The following is an 8,144-nucleotide window of genomic DNA, read 5'->3' on the forward strand; positions in this document are numbered from 1 at the left end:
TGTTACCTGTGCTGCTCCACAGCCTGTCCAGTGTATTTTTATTTTATTTTAGCGCTGTTGTCGTGTGTTACCTGTGCTGCTCCACAGCCTGTCCAGTGGATTTTTATTTTATTTTTTAGCACTGTTGTCGTGTGTTACCTGTGCTGCTCCACAGCCTGTTCTGTGGATTTTTATTTTATTTTTTAGCACTGTTGTCGTGTGTTACCTGTGCTGCTCCACAGCCTGTCCAGTGGATTTTATTTTATTTTTTAGCACTGTTGTCGTGTGTTACCTGTGCTGCTCCACAGCCTGTTCAGTGGATTTTTACCTGTGCTGCTCCACAGCCTGTCCAGTGGATTTTGATTTTGATTTTATTTTTTTTAGCACTGTTGTCGTGTGTTACCTGTGCTGCTCCACAGCCTGTTCAGTGGATTTTTACCTGTGCTGCTCCACAGCCTGTCCAGTGGATTTTGATTTTGATTTTATTTTTTTTAGCACTGTTGTCGTGTGTTACCTGTGCTGCTCCACAGCCTGTCTAGTGGATTTTTATTTTATTTTTTACCACTGTTGTCGTGTGTTACCTGTGCTGCTCCACAGCCTGTCTAGTGGATTTTTATTTTGATTTTATTTTTTTTAGCACTGTTGTCGTGTGTTACCTGTGCTGCTCCACAGCCTGTCCAGTGGATTTTGATTTTGATTTTATTTTTTTTAGCACTGTTGTCGTGTGTTACCTGTGCTGCTCCACAGCCTGTCTAGTGGATTTTTATTTTATTTTTTACCACTGTTGTCGTGTGTTACCTGTGCTGCTCCACAGCCTGTCTAGTGGATTTTTATTTTATTTTTTACCACTGTTGTCGTGTGTTACCTGTGCTGTTCCACAGCCTGTCCAGTGGATTTTTATTTTATTTTTTACCACTGTTGTCGTGTGTTACCTGTGCTGCTCCACAGCCTGTCCAGTGGATTTTTATTTTATTTTTTAGCACTGTTGTCGTGTGTTACCTGTGCTGCTCCACAGCCTGTTCAGTGGATTTTTATTTTATTTTTTAGCACTGTTGTCGTGTGTTACCTGTGCTGCTCCACAGCCTGTTCAGTGGATTTTTATTTTATTTTTTAGCACTGTTGTTGTGCGTTACCTGTGCTGCTCCACAGCCTGTTCAGTGGATTTTTGTTTTGTTTTTTGGCACTGTTGTCGTGTGTTACCTGTGCTGCTCCACAGCCTGTTTAGTGGATTTTTGTTTTGTTTTTTGGCACTGTTGTCGTGTGTTACCTGTGCTGTTCCACAGCCTGTCCAGTGGATTTTTATTTTATTTTTTAGCACTGTTGTCGTGTGTTACCTGTGCTGTTCCACAGCCTGTCTAGTGGATTTTTATTTTATTTTTTAGCACTGTTGTCGTGTGTTACCTGTGCTGTTCCACAGCCTGTCCAGTGGATTTTTATTTTATTTTTTACCACTGTTGTCGTGTGTTACCTGTGCTGTTCCACAGCCTGTCTAGTGGATTTTTATTTTATTTTTTACCACTGTTGTCGTGTGTTACCTGTGCTGTTCCACAGCCTGTCCAGTGGATTTTTATTTTATTTTAGCGCTGTTGTCGTGTGTTACCTGTGCTGCTCCACAGCCTGTCCAGTGGATTTTTATTTTATTTTTTAGCACTGTTGTCGTGTGTTACCTGTGCTGCTCCACAGCCTGTTCAGTGGATTTTTACCTGTGCTGCTCCACAGCCTGTCCAGTGGATTTTGATTTTGATTTTATTTTTTTTAGCACTGTTGTCGTGTGTTACCTGTGCTGCTCCACAGCCTGTCTAGTGGATTTTTATTTTATTTTTTTACCACTGTTGTCGTGTGTTACCTGTGCTGCTCCACAGCCTGTCTAGTGGATTTTTATTTTATTTTTACCACTGTTGTCGTGTGTTACCTGTGCTGCTCCACAGCCTGTCTAGTGGATTTTTATTTTATTTTTTACCACTGTTGTCGTGTGTTACCTGTGCTGCTCCACAGCCTGTCCAGTGGATTTTTATTTTATTTTTTAGCACTGTTGTCGTGTGTTACCTGTGCTGCTCCACAGCCTGTTCAGTGGATTTTTATTTTATTTTTTAGCACTGTTGTCGTGTGTTACCTGTGCTGCTCCACAGCCTGTTCAGTGGATTTTTATTTTATTTTTTAGCACTGTTGTCGTGCGTTACCTGTGCTGCTCCACAGCCTGTTCAGTGGATTTTTGTTTTGTTTTTTGGCACTGTTGTCGTGTGTTACCTGTGCTGCTCCACAGCCTGTCCAGTGGATTTTTATTTTATTTTTTAGCACTGTTGTCGTGCGTTACCTGTGCTGCTCCACAGCCTGTTTAGTGGATTTTTGTTTTGTTTTTTGGCACTGTTGTCGTGTGTTACCTGTGCTGCTCCACAGCCTGTTCAGTGGATTTTTGTTTTGTTTTTTGGCACTGTTGTCGTGTGTTACCTGTGCTGCTCCACAGCCTGTTTAGTGGATTTTTGTTTTGTTTTTTGGCACTGTTGTCGTGTGTTACCTGTGCTGTTCCACAGCCTGTCCAGTGGATTTTTATTTTATTTTTTACCACTGTTGTCGTGTGTTACCTGTGCTGTTCCACAGCCTGTCTAGTGGATTTTTATTTTATTTTTTACCACTGTTGTCGTGTGTTACCTGTGCTGTTCCACAGCCTGTCCAGTGGATTTTTATTTTATTTTAGCGCTGTTGTCGTGTGTTACCTGTGCTGCTCCACAGCCTGTCCAGTGGATTTTTATTTTATTTTTTAGCACTGTTGTCGTGTGTTACCTGTGCTGCTCCACAGCCTGTTCAGTGGATTTTTACCTGTGCTGCTCCACAGCCTGTCCAGTGGATTTTGATTTTGATTTTATTTTTTTTTAGCACTGTTGTCGTGTGTTACCTGTGCTGCTCCACAGCCTGTCTAGTGGATTTTTATTTTATTTTTTTACCACTGTTGTCGTGTGTTACCTGTGCTGCTCCACAGCCTGTCTAGTGGATTTTTATTTTATTTTTTACCACTGTTGTCGTGTGTTACCTGTGCTGCTCCACAGCCTGTCTAGTGGATTTTTATTTTATTTTTTACCACTGTTGTCGTGTGTTACCTGTGCTGCTCCACAGCCTGTCCAGTGGATTTTTATTTTATTTTTTAGCACTGTTGTCGTGTGTTACCTGTGCTGCTCCACAGCCTGTTCAGTGGATTTTTATTTTATTTTTTAGCACTGTTGTCGTGTGTTACCTGTGCTGCTCCACAGCCTGTTCAGTGGATTTTTATTTTATTTTTTAGCACTGTTGTCGTGCGTTACCTGTGCTGCTCCACAGCCTGTTCAGTGGATTTCTGTTTTGTTTTTTGGCACTGTTGTCGTGTGTTACCTGTGCTGCTCCACAGCCTGTCCAGTGGATTTTTATTTTATTTTTTAGCACTGTTGTCGTGCGTTACCTGTGCTGCTCCACAGCCTGTTTAGTGGATTTTTGTTTTGTTTTTTGGCACTGTTGTCGTGTGTTACCTGTGCTGTTCCACAGCCTGTCCAGTGGATTTTTATTTTATTTTTTACCACTGTTGTCGTGTGTTACCTGTGCTGTTCCACAGCCTGTCTAGTGGATTTTTATTTTATTTTTTAGCACTGTTGTCGTGTGTTACCTGTGCTGTTCCACAGCCTGTCCAGTGGATTTTTATTTTATTTTTTACCACTGTTGTCGTGTGTTACCTGTGCTGTTCCACAGCCTGTCTAGTGGATTTTTATTTTATTTTTTACCACTGTTGTCGTGTGTTACCTGTGCTGTTCCACAGCCTGTCCAGTGGATTTTTATTTTATTTTTTACCACTGTTGTCGTGTGTTACCTGTGCTGCTCCACAGCCTGTCCAGTGGATTTTGATTTTGATTTTATTTTTTTTAGCACTGTTGTCATGCGTTACCTGTGCTGCTCCACAGCCTGTCCAGTGGATTTTTATTTTATTTTATTTTATTTTTTAGCACTGTTGTTGTGCATTACCTGTGCTGCTCCACAGCCTGTCTAGTGGATTTTTATTTTATTTTAGCACTGTTGTTGTGCGTTACCTGTGCTGCTCCACAGCCTGTCTAGTGTCGGATTCCCTGTTTGGGAATCCGCTAGCTTAGCGTAGCTACTAGCTCTTAGCCGTTTTAGCATGGCGGCTTCTCCTGTCTCTCCCGTACTTTTCTGCTCTGGGTGTGAAATGTTTAGTTATTCCTCGGCCTCCTTTAGCAGTAACGGTACTTGTAATAAGTGCAGCTTATTCGTAGCTTTGGAGGCCAGGCTGGGCGAATTGGAGGCTCGGCTCCGCACCGTGGAAAATTCTACAGCTAGCCAGGCCCCTATAGTCGGTGCGGACCAAGGTAGCTTAGCCGCCGTTAGTTCCCCCCTGGCAGACCCCGTGCAGTCGGGAAGGCAGGCTGACTGGGTGACTGTGAGGAGGAAGCGTAGCCCTAAACAGAAGCCCCGTGTACACCGTCAACCCGTTCACATCTCTAACCGTTTTTCCCCACTCGACGATACACTCGCCGAGGATCAAACTCTGGTTATTGGCGACTCTGTTTTGAGAAATGTGAAGTTACCGACACCAGCAACCATTGTCAATTGTCTTCCGGGGGCCAGAGCAGGCGACATCGAAGGACATTTGAAATTGCTGGCTAAGGCTAAGCGTAAATTTGGTAAGATTGTAATTCACGTTGGCAGTAATGACACTCGGTTACGCCAATCGGAGGTCACTAAAATTAACATTGAATCGGTGTGTAACTTTGCAAAAACAATGTCAGACTCTGTTGTTTTCTCTGGGCCCCTCCCCAATCAGACCGGGAGTGACATGTTTAGCCGCATGTTCTCCTTGAATTGCTGGCTGTCTGAGTGGTGTCCAAAAAATGAGGTGGGCTTCATTGATAATTGGCAAAGCTTCTGGGGAAAACCTGGTCTTGTTAGGAGAGACGGCATCCATCCCACTTTAGAGGGAGCAGCTCTCATTTCTAGAAATCTGGCCAATTTTTTGGGATCCTCCAAACTGTGACTGTCTAGCGTTGGGACCAGGAGGCAGAGCTGTGGTCTTATACACCTCTCTGCAGCTTCTCTCCCCCTGCCATCCCCTTATTACCCCATCCCCGTAGAGACGGTGCCTGCTCCCAGACCACCAATAACTAGCAAAAATCTATTTAAGCATAAAATTCAAAAAGAAAAAATAATATAGCACCTTCAATTGCACCACAGACTAAAACAGTTAAATGTGGTCTATTAAACATTAGGTCTCTTTCTTCTAAGTCCCTGTTGGTAAATGATATAATAATTGATCAACGTATTGATTTATTCTGCCTTACAGAAACCTGGTTACAGCAGGATGAATATGTTAGTTTAAATGAGTCAACACCCCCGAGTCACACTAACTGTCAGAATGATCGTAGCACGGGCCGGGGCGGAGGATTAGCAGCAATCTTCCATTCCAGCTTATTAATTAATCAAAAACCTAGACAGAGCTTTAATTCATTTGAAAGCTTGTCTCTTAGTCTTGTCCATCCAAATTGGAAGTCCCAAAAACCAGTTTTATTTGTTATTATCTATCGTCCACCTGGTCGTTACTGTGAGTTTCTCTGTGAATTTTCAGACCTTTTGTCTGACTTAGTGCTTAGCTCAGATAAGATAATTATAGTGGGCGATTTTAACATCCACACAGATGCTGAGAATGACAGCCTCAACACTGCATTTAATCTATTATTAGACTCTATCGGCTTTGCTCAAAAAGTAAATGAGTCCACCCACCACTTTAATCATATTTTAGATCTTGTTCTGACTTATGGTATGGAAATAGAAGACTTAACAGTATTCCCTGAAAACTCCCTTCTGTCTGATCATTTTTTAATAACATTTACATTTACCCTGATGGACTACCCTGCAGTGGGGAATAAGTTTCATTACACTAGAAGTCTTTCAGAAAGCGCTGTAACTAGGTTTAAGGATATGATTCCTTCTTTATGTTCTCTAATGTCATATACCAACACAGAGCAGAGTAGCTACCTAAACTCTGTAAGGGAGTTAGAGTATCTTGTCAATAGTTTTACATCCTCATTGAAGACAACTTTGGATGCTGTAGCTCCTCTGAAAAAGAGAGCTTTAAATCAGAAGTGTCTGACTCCGTGGTATAACTCACAAACTCGTAGCTTAAAGCAGATAACCCGTAAGTTGGAGAGGAAATGGCGTCTCACTAATTTAGAAGATCTTCACTTAGCCTGGAAAAAGAGTTTGTTGCTCTATAAGAAAGCCCTTCGTGAAGCTAGGACATCTTTCTACTCATCACTAATTGAAGAAAATAAGAACAACCCCAGGTTTCTTTTCAGCACTGTAGCCAGGCTGACAAAGAGTCAGAGCTCTATTGAGCTGAGTATTCCTTTAACTTTAACTAGTAATGACTTCATGACTTTCTTTGCTAACAAAATTTTGACTATTAGAGAAAAAATTACTCATAACCATCCCAAAGATGTATCGTTATCTTTGGCTGCTTTCAGTGATGCCGGTATTTGGTTAGACTCTTTCTCTCCGATTGTTCTGTCTGAGTTATTTTCATTAGTTACTTCATCCAAACCATCAACATGCTTATTAGACCCCATTCCTGCCAGGCTGCTCAAGGAAGTCCTACCATTATTTAATGCTTCAATCTTAAATATGATCAATCTATCTTTGTTAGTTGGTTATGTACCACAGGCCTTTAAGGTGGCAGTAATTAAACCATTACTTAAAAAGCCATCACTTGACCCAGCTATCTTAGCTAATTATAGGCCAATCTCCAACCTTCCTTTTCTCTCAAAGATTCTTGAGAGGGTAGTTGTAAAACAGCTAACTGATCACCTGCAGAGGAATGGTCTATTTGAAGAGTTTCAGTCAGGTTTTAGAATTCATCATAGTACAGAAACAGCATTAGTGAAGGTTACAAATGATCTTCTTATGGCTTCGGACAGTGGACTTATCTCTGTGCTTGTTCTGTTGGACCTCAGTGCTGCTTTTGATACTGTTGACCATAAAATTTTATTACAGAGATTAGAGCATGTCATAGGTATTAAAGGCATTGCGCTGCGGTGGTTTGAATCATATTTGTCTAATAGATTACAGTTTGTTCATGTAAATGGGGAATCTTCTTCACAGACTAAAGTTAATTATGGAGTTCCACAAGGTTCTGTGCTAGGACCAATTTTATTCACTTTATACATGCTTCCCTTGGGCAGTATTATTAGACGGTATTGCTTAAATTTTCATTGTTACGCAGATGATACCCAGCTTTATCTATCCATGAAGCCAGAGGATACACACCAATTAGCTAAACTGCAGGATTGTCTTACAGACATAAAGACATGGATGACCTCTAATTTCCTGCTTTTAAACTCAGATAAAACTGAAGTTATTGTACTTGGCCCCACAAATCTTAGAAGCATGGTGTCTAACCAGATCGTTACTCTGGATGGCATTTCCCTGATCTCTAGTAATACTGTGAGAAATCTTGGAGTTATTTTTGATCAGGATATGTCATTCAAAGCGCATATTAAACAAATATGTAGGACTGCCTTTTTGCATTTACGCAATATCTCTAAAATCAGAAAGGTCTTGTCTCAGAGTGATGCTGAAAAACTAATTCATGCATTTATTTCCTCTAGGCTAGACTATTGTAATTCATTATTATCAGGTTGTCCTAAAAGTTCCCTAAAAAGCCTTCAGTTGGTTCAGAATGCTGCAGCTAGAGTACTGACGGGGACTAGCAGGAGAGAGCATATCTCACCCGTGTTGGCCTCCCTTCATTGGCTTCCTGTTAATGCTAGAATAGAATTGAAAATTCTTCTTCTTACTTATAAGGTTTTGAATAATCAGGTCCCATCTTATCTTAGGGACCTCGTAGTGCCATATTACCCCATTAGAGCGCTTCGCTCTCAGACTGCGGGCTTACTTGTAGTTCCTAGGGTTTGTAAGAGTAGAATGGGAGGCAGAGCCTTCAGCTTTCAGGCTCCTCTCCTGTGGAACCAGCTCCCAATTCAGATCAGGGAGACAGATACCCTCTCTACTTTTAAGATTAGGCTTAAAACTTTCCTTTTCGCTAAGGCTTATAGTTAGGGCTGGATCGGGTGACCCTGGACCATCCCTTGGTTATGTTGCTTTAGACGTAGACTGTGGGGGGGTTCCCATGATGC

The sequence above is a fragment of the Thalassophryne amazonica genome, chromosome 9 (assembly GCF_902500255.1).
Source record: "Thalassophryne amazonica chromosome 9, fThaAma1.1, whole genome shotgun sequence".
NCBI classification, from domain to species: domain Eukaryota; kingdom Metazoa; phylum Chordata; class Actinopteri; order Batrachoidiformes; family Batrachoididae; genus Thalassophryne; species Thalassophryne amazonica.